General features: G+C 43.1%; 1 long non-coding RNA gene across 1 annotated transcript in view; it reads left to right on the top strand.

Moving 5' to 3' along the window:
- Positions 1 to 12,171: 12,171 nt before the first annotated feature.
- LOC149123256 (uncharacterized) overlaps positions 12,172 to 15,440 on the top strand; it is a 32,071-nt gene continuing 28,802 nt past the window's right edge. Inside the window, exon 1 of the long non-coding RNA XR_016218602.1 lies at positions 12,172 to 12,494. This is a non-coding gene — a long non-coding RNA (uncharacterized LOC149123256). The remainder of the gene's footprint in view (positions 12,495 to 15,440) is intronic.

Raw genomic sequence — 15,440 nt, forward strand, 5'->3', positions numbered from 1 at the left:
ACTTTTATTTAATGAATATACGTTTCCAAAGTACGAATAATGGATTACTATGGCTTACCCCCCATACCGTCCCTCCCACCCACAACCCTCCCCTTTCCCACTCCCTCTCCCCTTCCATTCACATCAAGATTCATTTTCGATTATCTTAATATACAGAAGATCAGCTTAGTATACATTAAGTAAGGATTTCAACAGTTTGCTCCCACACAGAAACATAAAGTGAAAAATAATAGATGATTTTTTTAATGATGATGAAATCAGATCAGACCTATTGTCATGTTTAATCCCAGTGAGAGTCAAGTTGGGAGTTGATAGTTTCTTTTCTTTTCTTTTCTTTTTTCTTTTTTTTTTTTTTTTACAGAGGATCAGTTTAGTATGCATTAAGTAAAGATTTCAACAGTTTGCACCCCCATAGAAACACAAAGTGAAATATATTATTTGAGTACTCGTTATAGCATTAAATCTCAATGTACAGCACATTAAGGACAGAGATCCTACATGAGGAGTAAGTGCACAGTGACTCCTGTTGTTGACTTTACCAATTGACACTCCTGTCTATGGCATCAGTAATCTCCCTATGCTCCAGTCATGAGTTTCCAAGGCTATGGAAGCCCCTTGAGTTCTCCGACTCTTATCTTGTTTAGACAAGGTCATAGTCAAAGTGGAGGTTCTCTCCTCCCTTCAGAGAAAGGTACCTCCTTCTTTGAAGACCTGTTCTTTCCACTGAGATCTCACTCACAGAGATCTTTTGCCAGAGTGTCTTGGCTTTCCATGCCTGAAATACTCTCATGGGCTTTTCAGCCAGATCTGAATGCCTTTAGGGCTGATTCTGAGGCCAGAGTGCTATTTAGGGCATCTGCCATTCTATGAGTCTGCTGAGTATCTCACTTCCCATGTTGGATCACTCTCTCCTTTATTTATTCTATCGGTTAGTGTTAGCAGGTACTAGACTTGTTTATGTGCTCCCTTTGACTCTTAGTCCTTTCATTATGATCAATTGCGAACTGAAATTGATCACTTGGACTAGTGAGATGGCATTGGTACATGCCACCTTGATGGGATTAAATTGGAGTCCCCTGGTATGTTTCTAACTCTACCATTTGGGGCAAGTCAGCTTGAGCATGTCCCAAATTATATATCTCTTCCCTCTCTTATTCCTACTCTTATGTTTAACAGGGATCACATTTCAGTTAAATTTCAACACTTAAGAATAACTGTGTATTAATTACAGAATTAAATCAGTCATATTAAGTAGAACAGACAAAAAAACTACTAAGAGGGATAATGTATTAAGTTGTTCATTAACAGTCAGGGCTATGCTGATCAAGTCACCGTTTCCCATAGTGTCCCTTTCACTTCAACAAGTTTCCTTTTTGGTGTTCAGTCAGTTGTCACCGATCAGGGAGAACATATGGTATTTGTCCCTTTGGGACTGGCTTACTTCACTCAGCATGATGTGTTCCAGATTCCTCCATTTTGTTGCAAATGACTGGATTTCGTTGTTTCTTACTGCAGTATAGTATTCTAAAGAGTACATATCCCATAATTTCTTTATCCAGTCTACCGTTGATGGGCATTTAGGTTGGTTCCAGGTCTTAGCTATTGTGAATTGTGCTGCAATAAACATTAGGCTGCAGACCGCTTTTTTGTTTGCCAATTTAAATTCCTTTGGGTAAATTCCAAGGAGTGGGATGGCTGGGTCGAACGGTAGGGTTATCTTCAGGTTTCTGAGGAATCTCCAGACTGATTTCCATAGTGGCTTGACCAGTTTGCATTCCCACCAACAGTGGGTTAGTGTCCCTTTTTCCCCACATCCTCGCCAGCATCTGTTGTTGGTAGATTTCTGAATGTGAGCCATTCTAACCGGGGTGAGGTGGAACCTCATTGTGGTTTTGATTTGCATTTCTCTGATTGCTAATGACCTTGAACATTTTTTCATGTGCCTGTTGGCCATTTGGATTTCCTCTTTTGAAAAATGTCTATTGAGGTCCTTGGCCCATCCCTTAAGTGGGTTGTTGGTTTTGTTTTTGTGGAGTTTCTTGATCTCTTTGTAGATTCTGGTTATTAACCCTTTATCTGTTGCATAGTTTGCAAATATTTTTTCCCATTCTGACGGTTGTCTCTTCACTCTCCTGACTGTTTCTTTCGCAGTACAGAAACTTCTCAATTTGATGCAATCCCAATAGTTAATTTTGGCTTTGACTGCCTGTGCCTCCCAGGTCTTTTCCAGAAACTCTTTGCCTGTGCCAATATCTTGAAGGGTTTCTCCAATGTTCTCTAGTAACTTGATGGTGTCAGGTCGTAGATTTAGGTCTTTAATGCACGTTGAGTGGATTTTTGTGTAAGGTGTAAGGTAGGGGTCTTGCTTCATGATTCTGCACGTGGAAATCCAATTTTCCCAGCACCATTTATTGAATAGACTGTCCTTGCTCCAGGAATTAGTTTTAGATCCTTGATCAAATATAAGTTGGCTGTAGATGTTTGGGTTGATTTCTGGTATTTCAATTCTGTTCCATTGGTCTATCCTTCTGTTTCTGTACCAGTACCATGCTGTTTTCATTACAACTGCCCTGTAGTATGTCCTGAAATCTGGTATTTTGATGCCTCCGGCTTTGTTTTTGTTGTACAAGATTGCTTTAGCTATTCGAGGTCTCTTGTGCCTCCATATAAATTTCAGCACCAATTTTTCCAGATCTGAGAAGAAGGTCTTCGGTATCTTGATTGGTATTGCATTGAATCTATAAATTGCTTTTGGGAGAATGGACATTTTGATGATATTGATTCTTCCAATCCATGAGCATGGAAGATTTTTCCATTTCTTGGTATCCTCTTCTATTTCTTTCTTTAAGGTTGTGTAATTTTCATCGTAGAGATCTTTAACGTCCTTGGTTAAGTTTATTTCAAGGTATTTGATTGTTTTTGTAGCTATTGTGAATGGGATTGATCTTAGAAGTTCTTCCTCAGCCATGGCATTGTCTGTGTATACAAAGGCTGTTGATTTTTGTGCATTGATTTTATACCCTGCTACTTTGCCAAACTCTTCTATGAGTTCCAATAGTCTCTTGGTAGAGTTCTTTGGGTCCCCTAAATAAAGAATCATGTCATCTGCAAAGAGGGATAGTTTGAGTTCTTCCTTCCCAATTTGTATCCCTTTAATTTCTTTTTCTTGCCTAATAGCTCTGGCTAGAACCTCCAGAACTATATTGAATAGCAGTGGTGAGAGTGGACATCCCTGTCTGGTGCCAGATCTCAGTGGAAATGCTTCCAACTTTTCCCCATTCAATAGGATGTTGGCTGTGGGTTTTTCATAGATTGCTTTGATTGTATTGAGGAATGTTCCTTCCAAACCCAGTTTGCTTAGAGTTTTCATCATGAACGGGTGTTGTATTTTATCAAATGCTTTCTCGGCATCTATTGAAGGAATCATATGGTTTTTCTTCTGCAGTCTGTTAATGTGGTGTATCACATTGATTGTCTTGCGCACATTAAACCATCCCTGCATACCAGGGATAAATCCCACATGGTCTGGGTGGATGATCTTTCTGATGTGTTGTTGCATTCTATTGGCGAGAATTTTATTGAGGATTTTTGCATCTATGTTCATCAGGGATATTGGTCTGTAATTCTCTTTCAGTGCTGCATCTTTTCCCGGCTTAGGAATTAAGGTGATGCTGGCTTCATAGAAAGAATTTGGGAGGATTCCCTCTTCTTCAATTGTTCTGAATAGTTTGAGAAGAATTGGAGTTAGTTCTTCTTTAAATGTCTGGTAGAATTCAGCAGTGAATCCATCTGGTCCTGGGCTTTTCTTTGTTGGGAGGGCCTTGATTACTGTTTCAATTTCTGTCTCAGTTATGGGTCTGTTTAGGTTTTCGATGTCTTCCTGGTTCAATTTAGGTAGGTTGCATGTGTCCAGGAATCTATCCATTTCTGATAGGTTTCCCTGTTTGCTGGCATACAAGTCCTTGTAGTAATTTCTGATGATTCTTTTTATTTCTGTGGTGTCTGTTGTTACATTTCCTTTTTCATCTCTGATTTTATTGATTTCGGTCTTTTCTCTTCTTTTTTTAGTTAGTTGGGCCAATGGGGTGTCAATTTTGTTTATTTTTTCAAAAAACCAGCTCCTCGTTTGGCTGATTTTTTGTAATGTTTTTCTTGATTCAATCCTGTTGATTTCTTCTCTGATTTTAATTATTTCTCTTCTCCTACTAGATTTGGGTCTGGTTTGCTGTAGGTTTTCTAGATCCTTGAGGTGAATTGAAAGCTCATCTATTTGGTGCCTTTCCAATTTCTTGATGTAGGCACCTATTGATATAAACTTTCCTCTTAACACTGCTTTTGCTGCGTCCCATAAGTTTTGGTATGTTGTGCTGTTATCCTCATTTACTTCCAGAAAATTTTTGATTTCTCTTTTGATTTCTTCTATGACCCATTGTTCATTCAGGAGCATGTTGTTCAATCTCCATGTGTTTGCGTATGCTCTAGGGATTCCTGAGTTGTTCATTTCCAACTTCATTCCTTTATGGTCTGAGAAGCTGCATGGTATGATTCTAATTCTTTTGAATTTGCTGAGACTTGCTTTATGGCCTAGTATGTGGTCAATCCTAGAGAAGCTTCCATGTACTGCTGAGAAGAATGTATAATCTTTAGCTGTAGGATTGAAAGTTCTGTATATATCTGTTAGATCCATTTGGGCTATAGTGTCGTTTAAATCTACTGTATCCTTGTTGATCTTCTGTCCTATTGATCTGTCTATTTCTGAGAGTGGAGTATTGAAGTCCCCCAGTACTATTGTATTGGGGTCTAAGTCTCCCTTTAAGTCCGTTAACAAATCTTTTAGATAAACCGGTGCCCTGTAGTTAGGTGCATATACATTGATAATTGTTATATCTTCCTGTTGAATTGATCCCTTAATCATTATGTAGTGTCTCTCTTTGTCTCTCTTAATGGTTTTTGTGGTAAAGTTTATGGTGTCTGATATTAAGATGGCTACGCCTGCTCTTTTTTCATTTCTGTTGGCATGGTATATCTTTTTCCAGCCTTTCACTTTCAGTCTGTATGGATCTTTGTTGGAAAGATGAGTTTCTTGTAAGCAGCAAATAGATGGGTTTTGTTTTTTAACCCAATCAGCCAAACGGTGTCTTTTAACTGGACAGTTCAGGCCATTCACGTTCAATGTGACTAATGATAAGTGGTAACTTTGCCCTGCCATTTGCCAAAGATAAGTTCTAATATATGCTTTGAATTCCCTGTGATCTTTTGCTGTGAGCTTTCCTTCCTTGGTTTCCTTCCTTTACCTTCTTTCATATTGATGACCGTGTTTCTTTGTTTCTGTGTGTAACACATCTTTAAGCATCTTTTGCAGGGCTGGACGAGTGGCAACAAATTCTTTCAATTTCTGTTTGTTATGAAAAGTCTTTATTTCACCTTCATTCACAAATGATAGCTTTGCAGGATGTAATATTCTGGGCTGGCAGTTGTTCTCTCTTAGTACCTGGGCTATATCTTGCCATTCCCTCCTAGCTTGTAGAGTTTCTGATGAGAAGTCAGCTGTGAGTCTGATTGGAGATCCTCTGAGAGTAATCTGACGTTTCTCTCTTGCACATTTTAGGATCTTTTCTTTATGTTTCACTGTGGAGAGTTTAATTACAATGTGCCGTGGTGAGGGTCTCTTTTGGTCGTGTTTATTAGGGGTTCTGTGAGCTTCCTGTACTAGGATTTCTCTGTCCTTCTCCAAACCTGGGAAATTTTCTGCTAATATCTCACTAAAAAGGCCTTCTAATCCTTTCTCCCTCTCCATGCCTTCAGGAACTCCTAGAACCCGAATGTTGGGTTTTTTAATAGTATCCTGAAGATTCCCGACAATATGTTTTAGATTCCTAATTTCCTCTTCTTTTCTTTGGTCTGACTGTATCCTTTCCTGTTCTCTGTCTTCTAAGTCCGATATTCTCTCTTCTGCTTCTCCCATTCTGTTTGTAAGGCTCTCTATTGTGTTTTTCATTTGATCTATTGAATTCTTCACTTCAGTCACTATCCCAGTTTCCTGTTGTACTAGTTGTTTCGTTTCATTTTGATTCCTCCTTAATATTTCATTTTCACGAGAGAGATTTTCTATCTTGTCCATTATGGATTTCTGTAGTTCAAGAATTTGTTTTTGAGAACTTCTTAATGTTCTTATCAATTTTTTGAGATCTGCTTCTTGCATTTCTTCTATGTCATCATCCTCATAATCTTGAATTGGGGTGTCTTTTTCATTTGAGGGCTTCATGGTGACTTCCTTGTTTTTATTACCTTGGTTTTTGCGTTTGTTATTTGTCATACTGGAGATATTTGGTTTCTTCACTGTGGTGCTTTTTCTTGTTATACTATGACTCTAGATTAAGTGGACTATCTGTTTTTGATGGAGCCTTAGGGCTTGAGATGGGTGTGGCCTGAGAGCTCTGTTTGGTGTGCCAAAGGTGACACTCCCAGGTTAGGCGTGGTAAACCTCTCTCTCTCTCTCTCTCTCTCTCTTTTTTTTTTGATTCAACAGGGAAGTTATTCTGCACAGCTGAACAAAGTGGGAGGTAGTTAGCAGGCAAATGATATACCCACAGGAGCCAGAGATCAGAAGCTCTTTCCCAAGGACCACACAGGGAATCTGTTCGGCCCTTAGAGTGGGCTCAAATTCTCCTTCAGTCTCCCACTGGGTTGCCAAAGTTACGGAATTGTAGCGTCTCTGGAGAGTGCTCACTTGAATTCCGTGAGTTCTCTCCCCCACCGTCTCTTTTTTCACAGTCTCAGTTCAGTAGCACCATAAATTTACTAAGTCCTAATCTCCTGTTAATTCGCCCCACCCAGAGTCAGGTTTTACTGCTAGGCTCAGGGCCGGTGCAGACCTGAGGTCGCTCTGCTTATGACGTATGTCCAAGATGGCGCCTGCTCTTTGTCTTGCTCGCCCTTGAGAGGTGAGCGGAGAGAGAGAAACCCGTGTCCATACCAGTCACCTTTTTTTTTTTTCCCTCTCTCTCTCTTCCAGTTAGCTTGGTGAAGTCCCCCCCGCCCCGGGGGTCGTTCCCTCTAGTCTCCTCTCTCCGCTTGCCTGCCGGTGTCTCGGGTTATTGAGGTTCGGCTCACCTCGCGTTCCAGAGCTGGTGTGTTGAGTCTGCCGCTGATGTCCCGAACTGTGGGCTCCCACGCTCTCCACGCAGGTCTGCTCCCCTTCCAGCGCCGATGTGTGGACTCGGAACCCTGGACTTCCCAAGTCTCCCCGCTGTTGCACTCCCCTTTGAGCACTTGCGCGCAGACCCTGTAGCTTGCGCAGCTCAGTCCCGCGGCTCGGCTTCCGCGGCTCAGTCCCGCAGCTCGGTCCTGCGGTTCGGCTTTCGCGCGCGGTGGGCGACCTTGTTCTCCCAGTAGGTCCTCCGATTCACGCCCACTGGATCCAGAAGAGTTTTGTCTGCAATATTTTCCTGGTTCTTTTTTCTGAGGCTACCGTAACTCCCCTTTTATTAAACTAAATTTTCCCGGACTATCGGTGCTCGCCCTCACTATTCCGCCATCTTGGCTCCGCCCCCCTTGAGTTAATATTTTAGCTGGGACTCTGGGGCATCCCAGCAGCTTCTGAGAGCACTTTCTCTCTGGGACTTTCTTTTATCTTCCTGCTGTGCATTAGCTACCTTGCACGGAGTCCATGGCTCCCCTTTGTGTCTGGAGTCAACAGCTCAGAGACTGGGTAAGTTGAACCAGGGGCATACCTGCAATTTCTGTCTCTGCTCTTTGGGCTCATGGCATTTGGACCTGGTTTAGGTCATTTTTTGTGATACTGGTGTGTGGGAGACAGATTCTAAGATTTTTACTTCAGCCTCCCTGTGAGGAAATTTGGATATTTTTTGGAAGAGTACTCATTTGGTTGTTTGTATGAGGATTTCTTCCTCTTTGGTGAAATATGAGTGGTTCAATTTAATTTCCATCCAAAATCACCTTGAGTTGCATCGTGGCTGATTGGGCAGGATATAGTCAGGATCTTATGACTAAGAAAAAAATGGTGTTCTATTGCAATATTGCATGGCCTGCATATGTGTTAAATTTAAGAGAAGGTGGTTGTTAAGTGGAATTTTTAAATGTTTATTTTATTTGAAAAGCAGAATTACAGAGAGGCAGAGGCGGGGGGGAGGGTGTCCTGTTAGGAAAAGAGTCACAGAATAGAGAGGAGGCAGTGTACCAATTTATATCCAGACCGAATTTATTCAGAGAAAATAAATCCGTAGAGATGGGTAACCAACTGCCACTGTCAATGTGCCCATGATGGAACACCTGACAGAAGGCCCTGACCCCCAGGGAAGGTGGGGGATGGGGGTGAGGTAGGGGGCAGCAAGCAGAGGGGAATTCCTGGAACTGGTCTTTCAGGTGGCTGTAAGGGGTGGAGTATGAAGACAATAGAGTGTGAGACCCAATTCAGTTTTTTCTTTAAAATTTTTTATTTACTTGAAAGTCAGAGTTACACAGAGAGGGAGAGAGAAGGCTTCCATCCTCTGGTTAACTCCCCAGATGGCCACAATGGCCAGAGAGGTACATCGATCCGAAGCCAGGAGCCAGGCAAGAGCTTCTTCTGGGTCTCCCACATGGATGCAAGGGGCCCAAGGACTTGGGCCATCTTCCATTGCTTTCCCAGGCAATAGAAGAGAGCTGCATTAGAAATGGAGCAGCCAGTGAAGTAGGCAGGCATACAGGTTAAGATTGATCAGATTTATGAACTGGAAGACCACGCCTTCACCACGCTGCTGTGTGACCTCATCCCCCTACCTGGCCACACCTGGATGCCCACCAGCCAATCAGGTTAATTAACCACTCTCCTTTGGAAGTGGGTTAAAAGCCGGGCCACCCCTTGGCACAGCCAGCTTTTTTTCCCTGGCCTCTTGCTAGGAAGGGGGATTGCTGTAGCCCCACACCTCCAGGGTGCATGGCCTTTGGGCCATGTGCTCTAGGCTTCCTGGCCTAGATGCTCATCCACATGGCTGGTTCCTGGTGCTTGGTATGAACCCCTATTTACCTCTCTCTTAAATAAAGCTCTCACTCTCCTATGTATTTTTCTTATTAAATAAAAGCTTAAAATGTACCATGCTGCCTCATTTATCTGTGCCGGTATTTAGAATTCTCCTCTAAATATTAGGCAAGAACCCTCTTGGGCTTATTAATATTGGGGATTTAGTAATAAGCCCGTGGTGAAATCGTAAGGCACCCAAAATTCCAGTAGCACATGTGGCACCCTAGATAGCATTTCTAGGGAACTTTAAGGGGCCACATTTTAGTGTAAAATTTAGGGGGTCTTCTCCAATTTCACCAGAACTCAAACCGGTGCCCATATGAGATTCTTGCACTGCAGGCAGCGGCTTTACCTGCTATGCCACAGCCACAGCGCAGGCCCTCCAATTGTGTTTCAAGGACAAAGAATACATTCCAATGTTTATCTCTTTTGGGCAATGCAGGAGAATGGCTGCCCAAGCTTCAGCTCTACCTCTGAAGGGTTAAAAAGTTAAAAGCCGCTCCCCCCCACCTCCTCTGGTGAACTTTCCTGACCTCATTAGACTTGCTCTGCATAGCCATTCTCTATAAAGTTAATTAGTCAGTAAATTACCCCAATGTGAGCATAACCTTAGTTTCACCTAAGTAAGATAGAAGAAGTCACCGTATATCTCTTTGCCTCCTGGAACCCTGACCCCAACATATGGCCCTTATCGCCATTCAGCTGCATTCCTAGGTATCATCAAGGCAGTTCCTGCAACCTTGTTGTGTTTGTTGTGTGGCCCTCCCTTTTGGCAATAGGAGGCTTTTTGATACTCCCTGTATAGGCCATATGGTTCTCTGAGGTCTAATCAGGCCCTTACTCGATATCCTGTACTCCCTGTATTCATAAATCAACTGGTTGTAAAATCACTTAACTTGTATCAGTTGTTTACTCTATACCTCTGATCTATGCAATGATTGATTTTCTTTGTTTAAACGTGTATAAAAACCCCAACCCAAGACTATTTGGGGCCGCTCACCTGTACTGGGACGGGGGCCCCGACATGTCGGATCATCAATAAACCTTACCCTTTGTTAATTGCATGAGAGAAAGTCTCTTGGAGCATTTTTGGGGTGGCAAGAGCAATCCAACTCTAACACCTCAACCCAATAGTAGAGCAGAGACCTTGGGGCTCCCTGATCTCTTAAACATCTATTGTATGGGTCAGTGCCATGGCTCACTTGATTAATCCTCCACCTGCAGCACCAGCATCCCATATGGGCACCGAGTTCTAGTCCCAGTTGTTCCTCTTCCAGTCCAACTCTTCTGTGGCCCAGGAAAGCAGTGGAGGATGGCCCAAGTGCTTAGGAACCTGCACCCACATGGGAGACCAGGAGGAAGCACCTGGCTCCTGGCTTCGGATCCGCACAGCGCTGTCCATAGTGGCCATTTGGGGGGTGAACCAATGGAAGGAAGACCTTTTTCTCTGTCTCTCTCTCTCACCATCTGTCAAATAAATTTTAAAAATTTAAAAAAATCTATTGTAAATTTCCAGATGCCTCTGATAAAATTGACTATGAGGAACAAGAGTTAATAATGCAATAAAAGATGTTTCTCTAACAGAGTGCCTACTGAATCTGAAATGAAGATATAATTATGTTTATGTATGTTAGTGTCCAGTACCATCACTGGGACTAGAGTTGCTTTCCGAGTTAAATACTGAAGTAAATTTTTCAGGTTTCCACTGAGGAACAATAGGGTTAACTGAGGTTACCAATAGAGGAAATAATTATATTCAGTTGATTGGAGCTTTTAAAAAGGAATTTTAACCATACTAAAGCCATCCTCCTTCCCTTTTCCTTTTCACATTTTATATAGCAAAAACCAATTACTGATACTGTATATTGCCTGAATTACTCTGGGGAATAGTAGCATTTGTATAATGGTGGACTTTTGCCCCAGCTAACAAAGAAGCCTTCACCCAACTGATGCTGAGCCCCCTGGTTAAGAGGCCTCATCAGAAAAAAAGCTTGGGCATTTACATATTGTCAATTAAGGTGACTCATTGTTTTATTTACCTCCCCCTGAAGCTACCCTTGTCCTTTAAGAAACCCTTTAGCAGTTATGGCTTGGGATAGCAGTAGAAGATAGCCCAAGTCCTTGGGCTCCTGCACCCAAGTGGGAGACCCAGAATAATCTCTGGCTCCTGGCCTCGGATTGACACAGCTCTGGCCATCACAGCCAATTGGGGAGTGAACCTTTGGATGGAAGACCTCTCTCTCTACCTCTCATTCTCTGTGTAACTCTGACTTTCAAATAAATAAATAAATTTAAAAAAATTAACCCTTTAACAGAGATAGAACATTTTATATCAAGAGCTCTCTCTTCGGGCTGTACTGTGGCATATAGAGCTGGACCTCCACCTGTAGTACCACCATCCCATGTGGGTACCATTTCATGTCCCTGTTGGTCCTCTCCTGCTCTGGATCTCTGCTTTGTGGCCTGGGAATGTGGTGGGAGATGCCCAGGGGGGCTTGGGACCCAGTACCCGTGTGGGGGATATGGGGCAGGCCCTTGCTCCTGGCTTTGGATCAGACCAGCCCTGGCCATTGTGGCCATTTTGGGGGTGGTCTTGCTGGTGGAGGACCTTTCTCTCTGGCTCTCCCACTCTCTGTGGCTCTGTCTCTCAAATGAATAAATAAAATCTTAAAAAAAGAGAGATATTTCTTTCCCCAAGATGCCAGCTTGTAGAAATAAGCTCTTTCCTCTTATCAACATTCATATCTGTACAATTGGCTACCCACATGGTGAGCCATAGGGCCTGATTAAAAGATTTAAAAAGAATTGCAGAGATTTCTATATTTTTCTGTGCCATAATGTATGCTATGCATTATATGTGTGTACTGTTGTATGTGTAAAAGTTGGTTGTGGTTATTTGTGTGATTTAAAATCACAACATAATTTTCACCTAAGCACAAACAATAGATGGAAAGATGATGCAATGTTCATTGCTTCCTATGAAGTCCAATTTAAAGTTGTTTTTTGGCAAGATCATGACTTAAGAGATTAACCATACTTATTTAATATTTCTCAGGCAATGTAAGTATAATTGCTAAAAAATGAATTGGTGGTCTTTGCTGTGGCACCTTGTGCATCATCAGGTCCCTGCAACCTAAGGGATGTCTCCCTCTCCTCACCTCCTGAGATATAGACTCAAGTGTACACTGACTGGAGAGGAGGTAGAGAAGATAATGTAGCAGTGCTGGGTCAGAATCCACAGCAAGGTTCAAGCTGATGCTGCAAGCCTTGCTGGATTCATGGATATGTGTGAGATGGAGCAAACATCAGCATCAAACTGACAGGTGAGCATTTCTGCCTGATCTTTGACACCACAGGGCCATCTTGCTGTTCACTACATCACAGCAGAAGCCACGTGGTGGCAGACATGAGCTGGAGGTGGTATACAAACTGAACACACACTGAAGAGAATGCCCAGTACAAGCTGTGCAAGGTGAGGAGGATGACTGGGTACAAAGGGAATCCCACCCCTGATGGCTCATGATGCTTGTGCCATGTGCAACCCAGATCCTCTCCTCAAGGTGATCATGATATGGATTACTGATTCGGGGCCCCTATGCAATTTGACATGAGGTAATAGACCTCAGGTTTTCTGCCCAGGGGTAAGAGCATCTCTGATTTACAGTATCTGCAGAGAGATAAAGCAGTGTAGCAGCTAGAGAGACCAAGGGCTACTCTGCAGTAGGATGACTTTTTTTGAATTGCTAAATGTAATAGATAGATTTTTCTAAATACATGTACTCTCAGCTTCTTAAAATATATAGAAGGCATTGGGCCTTTTGGTAAATGTTTTCATAAGTTGCTAACATATAACTGTTCAATATTACCTGCTAAGTTTTCACTAAACAGTAAGTTACCAAGGATAAGAAATAATTTTTTAAGATTTATTTATTTAAATATTTGCAAAGCAGAATAACAGAGAGAGGGAGAGGAAGAAGGAGAGAGAGAGAGAGAGAGAGAGAGAGAGAGAGGTCTTCCATCCACTGGTTCACTCCCCAGAGGGCTGCAATGGCTGGACCTTGTAGATCTCAAGCCAGAAGCCAGGAGCCTCCTCCCACTCTCCCACATGGGTGCAGGGGCTAAAGGACTCTGGACCACCTTCCACTGCTTTCCTAGGTCATTAGCAAGGAGCTGGATTGGAGTGGAGCAACCAGGACTTGAAGCAGTGTCCTTATGAGATGCCACAGCTGCAACACTGCAGGTGGAGGCTTAACCTACTATGCCACAGCACCAGCCCCAATAAGAAATAATTCTAAGTCAATATCCCAAAGTTTAGAATTTTTGAAAGATTTATTTATGTATTTGAAAGGCTGAGTGAGAGAGACAGAGACAGACATCTTCCATCTACTTGTTCAACCCCAGATGTCTGTAATAATCAAGCACTGGGCCAGACTGAAGGCAGGAGCCTGGAGCTCCATTCAGGTCTCCTACATCAGTAGCAGGGGCCTAAATACTTGTGCCATTTCCCTCTGCTTTTCCGGGCCATTAGCAGGGAGCTTGATGTGAGGTAGAGCAGCTGTGATATGAACCAGTGCCCATATGGGATGCCAGCATCACAGGTGTTGGCCTTACCCATACATCACAACACTGGCCCTGACATTAAAAATTTTCAAAGTGGGGGCAGAATCATCGGTTAAATGCAGTCTATCATACCTGCATCCCATAAGAGTGCTTCTTTGAGTCCAGACTGCTCCACTTCTAATCCAGCACCCTGCGAATGTGCCTGGGATAGCAGAAGATGGCCCAAGTGCTGGGACCCCTGCCACACATGTGGGAGAACCACATGGACTTCCCTGGCTTCTGGCTTCAATCTGCCCCAACTCTGACTGTTGTAGATGGATGGGGAGTGACCAGATAGACAATCTCTTTCTCATTGTTTTTATTTTCTGGAATTCTGTCTTTCAAATAAATAAAACTAGGATTTAGTCCCCTATGTTAAATCAGTAAAGTTTTTTTTAGAAAATATAAATAATGATAAATATTTGCTAGGGGTTTTTAACATTTGATTTTAAAGTATAATAACTTTCTAAAAAAGATTTATTTATCTGAAAGGCAGAGATACAAAGTGAGAAAGAGGAAAAGAAAGAGATCTTCCATCCAATGACTCACTACCCAAATGGCCTCAATGGGTGGGGGTTGGGTCAGGCAGGAGCCAGTAAGCAGGAGCTAGGAGCACCTGCTGAGTCTCCCACACAGGTGCAGGGACTCAAGTACTTAGCCCACCTTCCTCTGCTTTTCCCAGGTGCATTAGCAGAGAGCTGGATCAGAAGTAGAGCAGCTGGGACTCAACTGAGCCGGAGTCCATATGAGATGCTGGCACTGAGGAGGAGGCTTAACCTTCTACACCACAGTGCCTAAAATTTTGGAGAGAGAGAGAGAGGGAGAGGCAGAGTGAAATGTCTTCCATCCACAGGTTCACTCCCCAAATGGCCGTAATGGCTGGAGCTGAGCCAATCCAAGAGGAGCCAGGAGCTTCTTGTGGGTCCCCCATTCTCAAGCACATCTTGTATTGCTTTCCTAGGATTAGCCTACTACGCTCCAGTGCCTGGCCCCTCTAATAACATTTTCAACCGTCTTCTCAACTGCAGCTTCTTACAATTTCCATTTGATTGACTCCTTTCCAACAACTAGCCATCTCTTATAAGCTATTTTCTCCTCCTTTATTGTTTAGTTATGGCCTGTCATGAGAAATGCTTGTCTTTACAGCTGACATTGTGGTACAGCGGGTTAAGATGCTGCCTGTGATGGCAGCAACCCATATGGGCACTGGTTTGATTCCTCATGGCCCACTTCTGATTCATCTCCTAGCTAATGCACCTGGGAAAGCAGGAGAGGATGGCCCAAGTCCTTGGGACCCTGCACCCATGTGGGAGACCTGGATGAGTCTCCTGGCAGTGGCTTCTGTCTGGCCCAGTTCTGGTTGTAGTGGCCATTTGGCTAATGAACTAGCCAATGGAAGATCTCTCTCTCTGTAACTCTACCTTGGAAATAAATTAATCTTGAAAGAGAAATATTTATCTCAGGAGACTGGGGAGCATAAGGGTACTTGATTCTTTACACCTAATTTTTTAAAAAGCTTCATTTATTTATTTGATTGTTTTTTTTTTTTTTTTTTGACAGGCAGAGTGGACAGTGAGAGAGAGAGACAGAGAGAAAGGTCTTCCTTTGCCGTTGGTTCACCCTCCAATGGCCGCCGCTGCAGCCGGCACACCGCGCTGATCCGATGGCAGGAGCCAGGATCCAGGTGCTTTTCCTGGTCTCCCATGGGGTGCAGGGCCCAAGCACCTGGGCCATCCTCCACTGCACTCCCTGGCCATAGCAGAGAGCTGGCCTGGAAGAGGGGCAACCGGGACAGAATCCGGCGCCCCAACCGGGACTA

Source organism: Oryctolagus cuniculus, chromosome 12 (genome assembly GCF_051225735.1).
Source record: "Oryctolagus cuniculus isolate XC-2025 breed Fujian yellow rabbit chromosome 12, ASM5122573v1, whole genome shotgun sequence".
Lineage (NCBI taxonomy): Eukaryota > Metazoa > Chordata > Mammalia > Lagomorpha > Leporidae > Oryctolagus > Oryctolagus cuniculus.